The sequence below is a fragment of the Moschus berezovskii genome, chromosome 14 (assembly GCF_049115385.1).
Source record: "Moschus berezovskii isolate FMDL1 chromosome 14, NW_MosBer_1.0, whole genome shotgun sequence".
Taxonomy (NCBI): domain Eukaryota; kingdom Metazoa; phylum Chordata; class Mammalia; order Artiodactyla; family Moschidae; genus Moschus; species Moschus berezovskii.
The window spans coordinates 57,019,401-57,036,324 of NC_142473.1; the positions used below are offsets into that span (position 1 = coordinate 57,019,401).

General features: G+C 41.6%; 3 pseudogenes; 1 reads left to right on the forward strand and 2 right to left on the reverse strand.

The window, feature by feature from the left end:
- Nucleotides 1–2,765: 2,765 nt before the first annotated feature.
- LOC148775620 (protein FAM91A1 pseudogene) lies at nucleotides 2,766–3,301 on the reverse strand (annotated as a pseudogene).
- Nucleotides 2,819–4,580, reverse strand: LOC148775621 (protein FAM91A1 pseudogene; annotated as a pseudogene).
- A 5,105-nt stretch (nucleotides 4,581–9,685) lies between these two features.
- Nucleotides 9,686–10,355, forward strand: LOC129554658 (PAT complex subunit Asterix pseudogene; annotated as a pseudogene).
- The last annotated feature ends 6,569 nt before the right edge of the window (nucleotides 10,356–16,924 follow it).

Consider the following 16,924-nt stretch of genomic DNA (forward strand, 5'->3'; position numbering starts at 1 on the left):
TGTGATTTTAACCTCAAATCATAGTCCTTGGTTTGCAGACATCAAATTCAACTTTATGTTAGTTGTATATACTGGAGTGGGTTACCGTTTCCTTCTCCAGGGGATCTTCCCGACCCAGGGATCGAACCTGGGTCTCCCGCATTGGAGGCAGACGCTTTAACCTCTGAGCCACCAGGGAAGCCCATAGAAACTAAACAAGAATCCTTAAATCAAGATGATAGCATGGAGCAACCACTGCTATCAAAATGAAAAAGCTCTATTTTTCCTTAGACAGTCTATGAAAAGAAAAACCCAACATGACAAAGTCTACACATTAACTTTGTTTAAAACTTGGATGTTTGCCAAAAATAGAAAATAAACCAAATGTCCACGAATTGTTGAGTTGATAAATAAAATGTCGTTACCCAAACAATGGGATACTCTCCAGCAGTAAGAAGGGATGAAGTACTGATACCTGCTATGATATGGATAAGTCTTAAAAACATGCTAAGTAAAAAAACCATCACAGAAAACCACATAATGTATGTTCCCATTTATATAGGCAAATCTATAGAGAAAGCAGAAAGTAGAGCCGGGGCAATGGGGGGATTTGGGCATGACAGCTAACATGTTAAGGGGATGTGGTTGTTTTGGGGTGATGAAAATGTTCTAAAATTGATTGTAGTGATAGTTGCGCAACTCTGACTTACTAAAAAGCATTGAATTTTATTCTTTAAATGGATGAATTTTGTGATATGTGAATTATATTTCATTTTTTTGGGCTCCAAAATCACTGCAGATGCTGATTGCAGCCATGAAATTAAAAGACGCTTACTCCTTGGAAGGAAAGTTATGACCAACCTTGATAGTATATTAAAAAGCAGAGACATTACTTTGCCAACCAAGGTCCGTCTAGTCAAGGCAATGGTTTTTCCCGTGGTCATGTATGGATGTGAGAGTTGGACTGTGAAGAAAGCTGATCGCCGAAGAATTGATGCTTTTGAACTGTGGTGTTGGAGAAGACTCTTGAGAGTCCCTTGGACTGCAAGGAGATCCAACCAGTCCATTCTAAAGGAGATCAATCCTGGGTGTTCATTGGAAGGACTGATGCTAAAGCTGAAACTGCAATACTTTGGCCACTTGATGTGACGAGTTGACTCACTGGAAAAGACTCTGATGCTGGGAAAGGTTGGGGGCGGGAGGAGAAGGGGACGACGGAGAATGAGATGGCTGGATGGCATCACCGAGTCTGTGGACATGAGTTTGAGTGTACTCCGGGAGTTGGTGATGGACAGGGAGGCCTGGCGTGCTGTGATTCATGGGGTCGCGGAGAGTTGGACACGACTGAGCGACTAAACTGAACTGAACTGAACTGAATGCTGCTACCCCACCCCCCCAAAAAAAAGAGGAAGAGAGAGAAACAAAACCAAATGCAAATCAAACCATGTTAACATCCTTTTAAGGATGTTGTTTAGTTGGTAAGTTGGTCAGTTGGGTCTGAGTCTTGCGAGCCCATGGGCTATAGCCCACTAGGCTCTTCCGTCTGTGGGATTTCCCAGGCACGAATACTGAAGTGGGTTGCTGTTTCCTTCTCCAGGGGTCTTCCTAACCCAGGGATCAAACCCATGTCTCCTGCTTGGCAGGCAGATTCTTTAAATGCATTAAAAAAAGAGAATGTTTTCCAAAACTTCTCATGAAATGTCAGTGAACTTTTATAGTCTGAATTAAGACTTTATACAGCAAGGTCAAATGATACACAATTTTACTGATTTGCACACCTTCAATATATCAAACAAAGCTAAATTATACTGATTTGCATACCTTCAACAAAATTCAGCTGATATACATAATTTATTAGGTATCCATGGGAATTCATGTTTGTTTTTTTTTTCCTTGATGCACAGCTGCATGGATTGTGGGATATTAGTTCCCGGACCAGGGAGAAGTGGAAGCTCAGAGTCTAACCACTGGACGACCAGGGAATTCCCTCCATAGGAATTCTTAATGTGTCATCAAATCTTCTGGCAGTAATGGGTGTTTATTGTTTTATAATCTTTCTAGTCTAAATACCAAAAAGTCTGTTCATAGGAAGAGTCAAATCCCTTTCCATTATTCCCAAAAGTGTAGATAATAAAATATAAAAGTAAACAAGGTTTGTTATATAAAATCTACACTACAATATTCAGTGACTGCTTATAAATGTTTACAGTTATCATAAAGCCTACAAGGTTTATCCTAAGACTAAGAAAAAGAAATTTAGGGACTTCCCTGGTGGTCTAGTGGTTAAGACTGTGCTTTCATTGCAGGGGACATGGGTACCCTCCCTGATCTGGGAACAAAGATCCTTTGTGCTGCTTGCTGAGGGGGGAAAAAAAAGTAGGTTTACCTGAAAATAAAAATACAGTGCTGATTGCTAAAAAGTTCTGTGTTAAAAAGAAACCAACAACCTAGGGATCATTTTAAACAACAAAAATAGGAGCTCTTTGTTGCATTAGGATATGCTGTAATGAGCAAGACTCCTGGCAAATTAAATGTTTGCCAAACTGCAACACAGCACACTTTTGGCATCATTTAATGGTAAGTTATACTGCACCATTAGAATGGTTTTTGCAACTGGCACTCTAAGAAAAAAAAAGATCCCAAGTGCAACAAACAAATGGGGTAACTAAATTACAGCCAATGAAGACCAGCAGTGAGACATGAGGGAGATGACCCTCTAAACTATTCTGCTAAGATGGCATCTCTAATATTACAATCTTTCCAAGAAGTGGAACTCCCATATCAGCTTAAGATGGTAAAGCAGTCTTGAGAAAGCTGACTTCAGTGTGAATATCCAGTGTTGAAACACCTTCCTTGAATGAATGAGCAAAGTTAAGGACAAGTAGAATTTTCTGCTGGAGTGTCAGGGTCTTTAAAAGCTTTCTTTTCTGGACTGGTTGTATGCAGCAGTTTTTCTGCAAACTTATTTAATGCAGAGCCAAACAGTGGAATTTCAAGCACAGCTCAAGAGGAAACCAGTCACTTTTGTTGTGGCAACATCAGAGTCGTGTTTTGTTTTTGCATCTGTTGTGGCTTCCTCAATGACCGTTCCACAGGAGTCTTCATTTGTTCTGAGCCAGAAGTTAAATAAGTTAAACCAAGTTCTCCTTTCTCATCAGAAGCATCACCAGGTTTTCTGTTTACATGTTGACTAGAAGCTTAGATGTGGTGACATAGTCATAGAAATCCTTGCAAGCCCACTTTCTTCCTTAATATTTGCAGTGTTTGGTGAACATTCATATTGATGCAAGCAAACTTTCCTTGTAGTTCTGTTTTAATCAAATGGAAAAAGTTTTTCTCATCCTATCATTTAACATCTGAGCTAATCTGAAGTGGGAATTACTTCAGGATTATGACTCCAAAATATCATTAACGCTCAGTATTAGCTCTGAAATATATCTGATAGTTTTGAAGTCTTCTACTTTTGACCCAAGTAAAAGAAATGGGGATGTGACTTCTGAGCATTGGCTTCTGGATAACTGGTCTAATATTCGGAGGAGTACTGTTGCTGGTGGTCTGTATTCATTAGTGAGAAGAGCCATAGAAACAAGCATTGTGTAATTTTGTTTGGCGCTCTGCTGCATGGATTTCCCAGGTGGTCCAGTGGTTAAGAATGCAGGGGACATGGGATCAATCCCTGGTCTGGGAAGATCTCACATGCTGCGGAGCAACTAAGCCCCTGTGCTACAACTACTGAAGCCCACTCACCTAAAGCCCATGCTCTGCAACAAGAGAAGTCACTGCAATGAGAAGCCTGCAACAGAGACCCAGTGCAGCCAAAAATAAGTAAATTAATAAAATTTTAATCAAAAGAAAGAACTTTGATACAAGTCACAGGGCCCAAATCAAGAAGGCTTTCATACTTTTTAAGAAATTCAGAAGAAAACCATAATTGATTTTTCTGACTATGTAGTTGTGTGACTCTATTGTTATTATGATGCAGAGACAGTGTGATGTTTCTCAGAGTGATTGCCTGATTAAAATATCTCTGCAAGTTTGCACTTCATCATCAGTTTTTTGAAGTGCAGTGTTTTTTAGTCCTGTAGGAAGCTATCCAGAGACTTATGTGAAAGTCTGTCAACTTTTGGTACAAGATTTCTCATCGTTAAAAAGGAAAGTGTTGAGTCAAATACAAAAGCAGTAATGTGCTTTGTGAGTCCTGTATGTAGATCCAACCAAGTTGCTTATTTTGGCTGTGTCAGCTGGATTTTGACTATTTCTATCAGTATCAGAGCTGATGAAACTTCTTTCTTAGGATTCCTACTTTCTGTGTCATCTTATAAAAGGAGTATCGTTTGACGATAGAAAGTGCTTTTAAATCTTTTTGCAGATAGAACATTACACCATGATGAATGTAATTGATGCACATTTATTACTTATGTCTCTTCTTATGGGCAAAGTCCAAGCAACAATATATGAAAACATTCTTAGCCAGGGATATGTCTATCTCAAGGATATATGCAAGCTCTGCAACTTTCATATGCTCATTTACTGAAAGAAATAGAGGGTTTCAAAGTTATCACCTAGTCATCTTGAATTCAGTTCATTATAAAACCGTCAAGAGAATAAAATTATAAGATATTAACACATTAAAATACATTACTTGTTATATAAACCATGTGGCATATTGTAATATAGTGATTCAGAGAGTTGAGTATATGTCTCAGGCAAACTGCATTTCTTTATGTCATTCTTGAGATCTGACTGACTTATACCAATCCACAATGACTTTTTGGCAGTTTCCACTGGTTTTATTGGACTTACCCAGTGGCTCAGCAGTAAAGAATCAGCCTGAAATGAAGGAGACACAGGTTCATCCCTGCATTGGGAAGATCCCTTGGAAGAGAGCATGGCAACCCACTCCAGTATTCTTGCCTGGAGAATTCTACGGACAGAGAAACCTGGCAGGCTACAGTCCATAGGGTGGCAAAGAGTTGGACAGGACTGAAATGACTGAGCACACATGAACACACTGACTTTATTGGTAGAAGATGTGACTATTCCTCAGATTTCAAAATGAAATAATGATCTACATTGATTGAGAATACCAATGAACTGCTATCTTTTTATGCCCAGAAAACTTAAACTGTCAGTCCTAGTTAAAATGGGCTATGAAGCATAAATTTTTTGGGGGGTCACACCACTTGACTTGTGGGATCTCAGTTCTGTGACCAGAGATTGAACCTGGGCCTCAGCAGTGAATGCCGGAAATTCTAGCCACTAGGCCACCAGGGAACTCCTAAAGCATAACTTTTCACATTGTTCATAATGTCCTTTGTAATCTTAGTATAATATAATAATGGTGTTAACCTCAGGCCCTTTACCCTGATACTCAATAAATGGTAAAATGTGCAGCCTGAAATCATCTTGACTGTTAAATAGTTCCTCAAAGCATTTGCATTCATCTTTCTTGACATGTTAAAGTTATATTTCTGTATCATAACTGACTGTGGGTATGTAGAGGACAATCTGCTTTGCGTATTTCCTCTGTGAAGTTCCAAGGCCCTATCACGTGTTGGCGGGCAGCTGGCTCTGTGAGTGGCTGTGCTTGATGTGCAACTTCCTGTCTAGGAAGGCCCTGGGACAGGTGGTGCGGAGCCTGCTGGAGGCCTGGTGCCTTACAGTTTAGAGTTCCCAGGGCTGCTGCACACTGAGGGCTCTGGACAGCTCACCATGGCAGGAGACAGTGTCAGGGATGCCTCAGAGGATCTGTTTCTTCATTAAATTATACTTTAAGGAAAAAAGTTTTAAAAATCATCATTGTAAATTCTTCAGTTTCACTACTCTTACATGTGACTATTCCTCAAATTTCAATGAAAGGATAGAGAATGCTTTCATTTTGCTTCTCTCCATTTCAAAATTCTTGCCTATGTGACTCTGTTTTATTTCTAGGTTTACCATATCCTTTCCAGAGTGATCCCTCCCACCTGTACCCATCATTCAATGCTTCTTTGTTTTCTAGGACTTTTCTCCCTGTCTTCAGACTTTCCTCTCTTCTACTGTGTGTGTTTGTGTGTAAAAGACATTCTTAGGACTTTCCTACCCCTTTACAGTGGCTACTTTTTCTCCTTTCTTTCTCTGCCAAACTTTCTGAACAATTGGCTGTCCTCTGGCTTAGCTTCTGGCACAACTCTTACACATCTGATGAATGAATAAATGAATGATCTCGCATTCATCTCTTCATTCACTGTATGCCGCCACACAGGTCTTTTTTTGTTTGAACGTGCCAAGCTCCTTCCTGTAGGGCCTGTGGACTGCTTGTTCCCTTCTCTTGGAACACTTTGCCTCAGATCTTTACCTGGCTAGCACCTCTCATCATCTTTATACACACACAGATACACACATAGACACACATACACCTTGGAGATCACCAGGGATCTCTTCAAGCTAAGTGCACTTTTAAGTAATTTTTTTTTATAGAAGTGTAACATATGTATTAAACAGTGCACAGTCATAAGTGCATAGCTGGATACACTTTCAGAAAGTGAATGTCTCTATATAATTTCACACATCAAGAAGCATTATTAACATTATTTAATATATGTCAATTATACCTCAACAAAACTCAAATAATTTAAACAGAAACATTATAAACAGCCCAGAAACTATCATGTTCTTTCTCAGTCACTATTTATCCAAAGAGTAACTACTGATTTCTAACACCAAATATTTGTTTTGCCTGTTAGTTCAGTTCAGTTGCTCAGTCGTGTCCGATTCTTTGCAACCCCATGGACTACAGCATGCCAGTCCTCCCTATCTATCACCAACTCCCGGAGCTCACTCAGACTCATGTCCATTGAGTCGGTGATGCCATCCAGCCATCTCATCCTCTGTCGTCCCCTTCTCCTCCTGTCTTTAGTCTTTCCCAGCATCAGGGTCTTTTCCAATGAGTCAGTTCTTCGCATCAGATGGCCAAAGTATTGGAGTTTCAGCTTCAGCATCAGTCCTTCCAATGAATATTCAGGATTGATTTCCTTTAGGATGGACTGGTTTGATTTCTTTGCTGTCCAAGGGACTCTCAAGAGTCTTCTCCAACACCACAATTCAAAAGCATCAATTCTTTGGTGCTCAGTTTTCTTTATAGTCCAACTCTCACATCCATACATGACTACTGGAGAAACCAAAGCTTTGACTAGACAGGCCTTTGTTGGCAAAGTAATGACTCTGCTTTTTAATGTGCTATCTAGGTTGGTCATAGCTTTTCTTCCAAGGAGCAAGTGTTTTTTAATTTCGTGGTTGCAGTCACCATCTGCAGTGATTTTGGGGCCCAAAAAATAAAGTCTCTTACTGTTTCCATTGTTTCCCCATTTATTTGCCATGAAGTGATGGGACCAGATGCCATGATCTTTGTTTTCTGAATGTTGAGCTTTAAGCCTACTTTTTCACTCTCCTCTTTCACTTTCACTTTTTACTTTCATGCATTGGAGAAGGAAATGGTAACCCACTCCAGTATTCTTGCCTGGAGAATCCCAGGGACGGAGGAGCCTGGTGGACTGCCGTCTATGGGGTCACACAGAGTTGGACATGACTGACGCGACTTAGCAGCAGCAGCTACAGCAGCAGCTTTCACTTTCATCAAGAGGCTCTTTAGTTCTTTGCTTTCTTCCACAGGGTGGTGTCATCTGCATATCTGAGGTTATTGATATTTCTCCTGGGAATCTTGATTTCAGCTTGTGCTTCATCCAACCCAGCATTTCTCATGATGTACTCTGCATATAATTTATATAAGCAGGGTGACAATATGCAGTCTTGACGTACTCCTTTCTGTATTTAGAACAAGTCTGTTGTTCCATGTCCAGTTCTAACTGTTGCTTCCTGACTTGCAAGCAGATTTCTGAAGAGGCAGGTTAGGTGGTCTGGTATTCCCATCTCCTTCAGAATTTTCCACAGTTTGCTGTGATCCACATAGTCAAAGGCTTTGGCATAGTCAATAAAGCAGAAGTAGATGTTTTTCTGGAATTCTCTTGCTTTTTCAATGATCCAGCGGATGTTGGCTATTTGATCTCTGGTTGCTCTGTCTTTTCTAAAGCCAGCTTGAACACCTGGAAGTTCATGGTTCATGTATTGCTGAAGCCTGGCTTGGAGAATTTTGAGCATTACTTTACTAGCATGTTAGATGAATGCAATTGTGCGGTAGTTTGAGCATTCTTTGGCATTGCCTTTCTTTGGGATTGGAATGAAAACTGACCTTTTCCAGTCCTGTGGCCACTGTCTGTCCTTAAACATCATATAAATGGAGTTGTACTGTATTGTGTCTTTCACTCAACATTGTATATGTGAGATTCATCCAAGTTACATGAAGTTGTAGATCTTTAATTGCCACTGCTGTATAGTCTCTATGTGTGAGTATATCCAATGTATTCACTCCACTGTTGATGGGACATTTCAGTTGCATCTAGTTTTTGTCTATTATAGTAGTACTGCCAAGAGCTAAGAATAACCTTTTTCACTTTTAACAGCCTTACTGAGGTATAACTTACTGTACAGTTCACTCACTGTTAAGTGTATGATTTAATTAATTCTTACTAATTTTATACTGTTGTGCAGCAATGATCACAATCCAAATTTTTATTTTTATTTTTAATTTTGGCTGTGCTGGGTCTTTGTTGTGGCATGTGGGCTTCTCTGGTTGTGGTGCATGGGCTTGTTTGCCCTGTGGAATGTGGGATCTTAGTTCCCTGACCAGGGATTGAACCTGTGTCCCCTGCATTAGAAGGTGGACCACCAGGGAAGTCCCCACAATCCAGTTTTATCACCCCTAAAACTCCCATCACCCCAAAAGTTGTGTTTGATCTGTTTGCAGTCATTTCCTTCTCTTGCCTTCTGCCCTGGATAACCACTGATCTGCTTTCTGTCACTATAGCTTTGCATTTTTCTAAAATTTTTATAGTAAGTGAGATGTAGTCTTTGGTGTCTGGCTTCTTTCATATAATGTAATGTTTTTTGAGGTTCATCCATGTTGATGCATGTATCAGCAGTTTGATCTTTTTTTATTGCTGAGTAGTGTTCCATCACAGTGATACAGAACATTTTGTTTGCGTCCTTTTGGATTACATATTTCCAGTTTGAGGCTATTATGAATAAGGTTGCTATGAAAATTCATGTACAAATCTTTGCGTGGACATACAATTTCATTTCTCTGGTGACTGGATCAAATGGTAAATATGTATTTAATATTTTTAAAAATTCAAATTTTCCAAAGTGGCCTTCCTGTCTTACATTTCCGCCAGCAGTGCATGGGGAATCGTTTGCTTCCTACGAAGTTTAACATTTTTAGTTGACAAAACTGAAAACTTTTGCTCTCTGTCAAATTATTACTCATATTTTATAGGTAAATGAGGGGGCTTCCCAGATGGTGCTAGTGGTAAAGAACCTACCTGCCAATGCAGGAGATAAAAGAGATGCAGGTTCCATCCCTGGGTCAGGAAGATCCCCTGGAGAAGGGAATGGCAACCCACTCCAGTATTTTTGCCTGGAGAATCCCATGAACAGAGGAGCCTGGCAGACTTAGCATAGGTAAATAAACTGAGGCTTAAGAATACCAAGAGTTTGAGCCATGTCACATAGCTAATAAGTACAGAACTGGAATTCTAACTTTGGTTTTTAATTACAAGATTCATACTCATTTCATTTACATGAATTGAGATGTATACTTGAATACTTAAGAGATCTGTGTCCTACCCCCTGCAAAAATAGATTATTCATTGTTTTTAGGTCTCAAAGGCAAAGCTCTACTTTAGGAAGGTTTTTTTTTTTTTTAATCTCTTAAAAATTTATTTAGAGAGAACTTGGATCCTTACCTAACATCATATCCACAAATTAACTCAAAAGGGATCAAAGACCTAAACATAAGATCTAGAACTGTATGAATGTCTCTGGTGGTCCAGTGGTTAAAATTTTGTTCCTCTAAAACAGGGTTGGGTTCAGTCACTGATTGGGGAAGTTCTGCATGCTGTGCAGCCAAAAACAAACAAAACAACAAACTATAAAACTCTTAAAAGGACTTCTGACTCACTATGTCCGCGAACAATATGTCGGACCCACGGAGGCCCAACAAAGTGCTGAGGTACAAGCCCCCACTGAGCAAGTGTAACCCAGCCCTGGATGATCCGACACCAGACTACATGAACCTGCTCAGCATGATCTTCAGCATGTGCGGCCTCATGCTTAAGTTGAAGTGGTGCCCTTGGGTCGCTGTCTACTGCTCCTTCATCAGCTTTGCCAACTCCCAGAGCTCTGAGGACACGAAGCAGATGATGAGTAGCTTCATGCTGTCCATCTATGCCATGGTGATGTCATATCTGCAGAACCCTCAGCCCATGATGCCCCCCTGGTGATATCAGCCTAGCAGGGTCACATCCTGGGCCTCTCTATCCACCTTGCCCTAGGCCTCACCTGTGGCCGCTCAGCCTTCTGCCGTCAGCTGCGGTGCTGGGCTTCCCTGGGCGATGCAGTCTCTGGGCCTACAGTGGGACAGAGGGAACCTGGCCCTGACCCTGGGATCCCATGGCTGCTGGAGTAGAGAGGGGAATCCCCTGGGCCTACCACCCCCCCACCCCTACCTTCTTTTCCTACCCTGCCTGCTCCTGGGGGAGACGCTGTCCATGTTTCTATGTGTACCCACTCATTTTCTTGTTGAAACCTGTTAATAAAGTTTTTCATTCTGGCTGTAAAAAAAACTCTTAGAAGAAAACACAGGATAAAAGCTTCACATTGCATTTGTCAATAATTCCTTAAATATGATACCAAAGATGCAGGAAATAAAAGAAAACATAGACAAATTGGAGCTCATGAAAATGAAAAACTTTTGTCCATCAATGTATCACAGAGTAAAAAGACAACCTACAGAATGGTAAAAAATATTTGCAAATCACATATCTCATGAAAGGTTAATGTCCAGAATATGTAGAGAACTAAAACTCAAAACCCACAAAAATCCAGTTCAAAGGTAAGCAAAAAACTTGAATCGACATTTCTCCAAAGAAGATATACAGATAGCAAATAAGCATATGAAAAGATGCTCAATATCACTAATTACAGGGAAATGAAAATCAAAACCACAATGAGATAACACTTCACACTCATTAGGATGGTTATGATTTTTAAAAATGGAAAATAAGTGTTGGTGAGGATGGGACAAATTGGAACACTATGTACTGTTGGTGGGAATGTAGAATGGTACAGTTGCCATGGAAAGCAGTATGGAAGTCCCTAAAAAATCAAAAGGTAGAATGATTTGGCAATTGATCCAGAAATTCCACTTCTTGGTTTATACCCAAAAGCATGGAAAGCAGGATCTCACTACTCCTTCCAAATGGACTCTTATTGATTTTATTACTATTCTGTTCACTTAATTACCACTTCCAGTACTCTTGCTTGGATTACCACAGTTTCATCTTCCTATGACCGGAGTCCACTCTGCTAATTCATTCTCTGCACTGCAATTTGTCATTCCTACTTAAAACACTTTAGTGGTTCCACACTACCCTCAAAATACTCCAGACTTCTTAATGTGGTGTCTTAGGTCAGGTTACCATAACAAAATACCACAGACCTGGTGGCTTCAACAACAGGAGTTCATTTCTCACTGGTCTGGAAGCTGGGAAGTCTGAGATCAAGGTGCCTGTCCTTTAGGCTCCCTGATTGCGGTGGGGTGGGGTCCTTTTCCTGACTTGCACACAGTTGGCTTACTATGTCCTCATGTGGCAGAGAGACAGCAAACTCTGATCTTTCTTCCTCTTCATATAACCTCAGATATGCAGATGACACTACCCTTATGGCAGAAAGTGAAGAGGAACTCAAAAGCCTCTTGATGAAAGTGAAAGAGGAGAGTGAAAAGGTTGGCTTGAAGCTCAACATTCAGAAAACAAAGATCATGGCATCTGGTCCCATCACTTCATGGGAAATAGATGGAAAAACAGTGGAAACAGTGTCAGACTTTGTTTTTTTGGGCTCCAAAATCACTGCAGATGCTGATTGCAGCCATGAAATTAAAAGACGCTTGCTCCTTGGAAGGAAAGTTATGACCAACCTTGATAGTATATTAAAAAGCAGAGACATTACTTTGCCAACCAAGGTCCGTCTAGTCAAGGCAATGGTTTTTCCCGTGGTCATGTATGGATGTGAGAGTTGGACTATGAAGAAGGCTGACCGCCGAAGAATCGATGCTTTTGAACTGTGGTGTTGGAGAAGACTCTTGAGAGTCCCTTATACTGCAAGGAGATCCAACCAGTCCATTCTAGAGGAGATCAATCCTGGATGTTCATTGGAGGGACTGATGCTAAAGCTGAAACTGCAATACTTTGGCCACCTCATGCGACGAGTTGACTCACTGGAAAAGACTCTGATGCTGGGAAAGGTTGGGGGCGGGAGGAGAAGGGGACGACGGAGAATGAGATGGCTGAATGGCATCACCGACTCTGTGGACATGAGTTTGAGTGAACTCCGGGAGTTGGTGATGGACAGGGAGGCCTGGCGTGCTGTGATTCATGGGGTCGCGGAGAGTCGGACACGACTGAGCGACTGAACTGAACTGAACTGAATCCCATCATGAGGGCCCCACCCTCATGACCTCATCTGAACCTAATTACCTTCCAAAGGCCCAAACTCCAAATTCTATCACATTTGGTGTTAGGGCTTCAACATATGAATTTTGGGGGTACAAATATTCAGTCCATAATATGTGACTTCTCTAGCCTTTCAGGGCCCCTGTTTTTCTCTTCACGCCCATCTCTCTCACTGCTTCCCTTTAGTTCTGCAACCTATCTATACTGACAGCTGGCAATGCTTGATTGCCCCTAGTTCTTGCTTCTTTCTGGGCCTTTGTATGAGTCATTCCCTCTTCCTAGAATGACTTACCCCTCCTTTGCTTGAATAACTCCTATTTGTCCTTTAGATATCTTCTCCAAAGAAACTTCCTGGCTCCTAAACCGGGTTAGGTATCCTTCATGTGTGTTCCTGCTCTTGAGTGTCTTGTGCATTTCTGTACAGTGGATTTCATCATGCTGTATCGTTTATTTGTCTCTTCTGCTCGATCATCTACCACCCCAATGAACTCCCTGAAGGCAGCGCTGGCCTCGTTCAGTGTGGCTAACAATGTAGGCACAATGAATACTTTCATTGTATAGCACTCTGTAGTTTTCAGTGTCCTGACACAAACGAACTCATCTATAGAGGTATAATTATATTTCTGTACTTAGCATCCATTTAAAGGAATAAAATATTCCTTTAAAAATATTACTTTTACTGATAAGACTTCTTTCTATGAAGTCAGTAATCCACTATGTCACTAATGTGACTGAGTCAGGGGCCAGACTATCTAATTTTTCCTGATATACTAGAAGAGTTTGTTAGAAAGCAGATTTTTTTTTTTTTAACCCAGTGAGACCCTATGGGGCCTTACTGGGACAAATCTCTCCCCTATATCATCTGCTTTCGATCCTCTCTGAAATACCTAGATAATATGACCTAGTAATAGTATCTGATATGACCTCAATCAAATCCCTTATGATTATACAGTGGAAGTGAGAAATAGATTTAAGGGACTAGATCTGATAGATAGAGTGCCTGATGAACTCTGGACGGAGGTTCGTGACATTGTACAGGAGACAGGGAACAAGACCATCCCCATGGAAAAGAAATGCAAAAGAGCGAAATGGCTGTCTGAGGAGGCCTTACAAATAGCTGTGAAAAGAAGAGAAGCGAAAGCAAAGGAGAAAAGGAAAGATATAAGCATCTGAATGCAGAGTTCCAAAGAATAGCAAGGAGAGATAAGAAAGACTTCCTCAGCGATCAATGCAAAGAAATAGAGGAAAACAACAGAATAGGAAAAACAAGAGACCTCTTCAAGAAAATTAGAGATTCCAAGGGAACATTTCATGCAAAGATGGGCTCGATAAAGGACAGAAATGGTATGGACCTAACAGAAGCAGAAGATATTAAGAAGAGGTGGCAAGAATACACAGAAGAACTGTACAAAAAAGATCTTCCCGACCAAGATAGTCACGATAACGTGATCACTGACCTAGAGCCAGACATCTTGGAATGTGAAGTCAAGTGGGCCTTAGAAAGCATCACTACGAACAAAGCTAGTGGAGGTGATGGAATTCCAGTTGAGCTATTACAAGTCTTGAAAGATGATGCTGTGAAAGTGCTGCACTCAATATGCCACCAGATTTGGAAAACTCAGCAGTGGCCACAGGATTGGAAGAGGTCAGTCTTCATTCCAATCCCAAAGAAAGGCAATGCCAAAGAATGCTCAAACTACCGGACAATTGCCCTCATCTCACACGCTAGTAAAGTCATGCTCAAAATTCTCCAAGCCAGACTTCAGCAATATGTAAACCGTGAACTCCCAGATGTTCAAGCAGGTTTTAGAAAAGGCAGAGGCACCAGAGATCAAATTGCCAACATCCGCTGGATCATGGAGAAAGCAAGAGAGTTTCAGAAAAACATCTATTTCTGCTTCATTGACTATGCCAAAGCCTTTGACTGTGTGGATCACAATAAACTGTGGAACATTCTGAAAGAGATGGGAATCCCAGACCACCTGACCTGCCTCTTGAGAAACCTGTATGCAGGTCAGGAAGCAACAATTAGAACTGGACATGGAACAACAGACTGGTTCCAAATAGGAAAAGGTGTACGTCAAGGTTGTATATTGTCACCTTGCTTATTTAACTTATATGCAGAGTACATCATGAGGAATGCTGGGCTGGAAGAAGCACAAGCTGGAATCAAGATTGCTGGGAGAAATATCAATAACCTCAGATATGCAGATGACACTATCCTTATGGCAGAAAGTGAAGAGGAACTCAAAAGCCTCTTGATGAAAGTGAAAGAGGAGAGTGAAAAGGTTGGTTTGAAGCTCAACATTCAGAAAACAAAGATCGTGGCATCTGGTCCCATCACTTCATGGGAAATAGATGGAAAAACAGTGGAAACAGTGTCAGACTTTGTTTTTTGGGGCTCCAAAATCACTGCAGATGCTGATTGCAGCCATGAAATTAAAAGACGCTTGCTCCTTGGAAGGAAAGTTATGACCAACCTTGATAGTATATTAAAAAGCAGAGACATTACTTTGCCAACCAAGGTCCGTCTAGTCAAGGCAATGGTTTTTCCCGTGGTCATGTATGGTTGTGAGAGTTGGACTGTGAAGAAGGCTGATCGCCGAAGAATCGATGCTTTTGAACTGTGGTGTTGGAGAAGACTCTTGAGAGTCCCTTATACTGCAAGGAGATCCAACCAGTCCGTTCTAAAGGAGATCAATCCTGGATGTTCATTGGAGGGACTGATGCTAAAGCTGAAACTGCAATACTTTGGCCACCTCATGCGACGAGTTGACTCACTGGAAAAGACTCTGATGCTGGGAAAGGTTGGGGGCGGGAGGAGAAGGGGACGACGGAGAATGAGATGGCTGGATGGCATCACCGACTCTGTGGACATGAGTTTGAGTGAACTCCGGGAGTTGGTGATGGACAGGGAGGCCTGGCGTGCTGTGATTCATGGGGTCGCGGAGAGTCGGACACGACTGAGCGACTGAACTGAACTGAACTGAATAGTATCTGATGCACATTTCTTGAGTCGTTTTATAGATGTGGAAACCCCCCACCAAATGGAAGGAATTAACTCCTTGATGAGCATGCCTCCTGGTGCCTAAGGATTGATAATGTTAACACCAGAGACACAGCCCTGTTCCTCACCATCAGCCAATCAGAGAATTGTGCACAAGCTGATCACAGACCCTGGGATGCCCCTCCCTCACCTTGCTTTTCAAAATGCTCTGCTGAAGTCCACTGGGGAGTTTGAGCTTTTTGAGCACTAGTTGTTTTGGACTCATTGATGGTATCTGCAAGCAAGTGCTGCACTTTCTCTCACCACATCCTGACGTTAGTACATCAGCTTTACTGCTCAGGCACGAGGACCCATTTGGTTCGGTAAACCTTTTTTTAAAAAATTGTTAATATTTTTGGCTGCACTAGGTCTTCATTCCTGCATGCCAGCTTTCTCTAGTTGTGTTGAGAGGGGACTGCTGTCTAGTTGCAGTGTGCGGGCTTCTCATTGCAGTGGTTTTTCTTGTTGCCCGGGGCAAGGGCTCTAGGGCGCTTGCATGCTCAGCAGTTGTGGCATGTGGCTTAGTTGCCCCGAAGCATGTGGAATCTTCACGGACCAGGGATTGAATCCATGTTGCCTGCATTGGCAAGAGGATTCTTGACCTCTGGGCCACCAGGGAAGTCCAAGTTCAGTAACCTTTCGAATGACTTGATGGAGGTAGGTGTCTGTGAGTGTGCAGTGAGGGGAATGAATGTGGGCCTCAGCTGATGATCTGACCTTGTGAGTCTGCATCCATGACTTCCTGATGGCAGAGACGGCAGGCAGTGGCTTGGTGGAAGCTGTCTTTTTGTTCTTAAAATCACAGAACTTTATTCTGAGGTCACTTGGTTCCACTTCTGCCTTTAAGAAATGTGGAAAGAAATCTAGTATTTTGCCCAGAAAACCTTAGATGACCTCCCACCAGTCTTGTTTTCCCTTTCCCAGAAATCTGAAAGTCACTGGGTTTCTGATCCCAATCAAAACTTTGCTCAGAAGCATTTATCCTGTTTCAGCAGCATCATCTAAATAGTATGCTCTGGTAGATGATGGGTTAATATTGCCAGATAGAAATTCATGGAAGGCATAGTCCTTGGCCTCTGCTCCTGCTGCTGCTAAGTCGCATCAGTAGTGTCCGACTCTTAGCGACCCCATGGACTGTAGCCTACCAGGGTCCTCCATCCATGGGATTTCCCAGGCAAGAGTACTGGAGTAGGGTGCCATTGCCTTCTCCGGTCCTTGGCCTCTAGCAACTTACAAATCAAGAACAAGTGTTTAAAAATGATTTGTACTTGCTGTCAAGTGAAAAGAAAAAGTT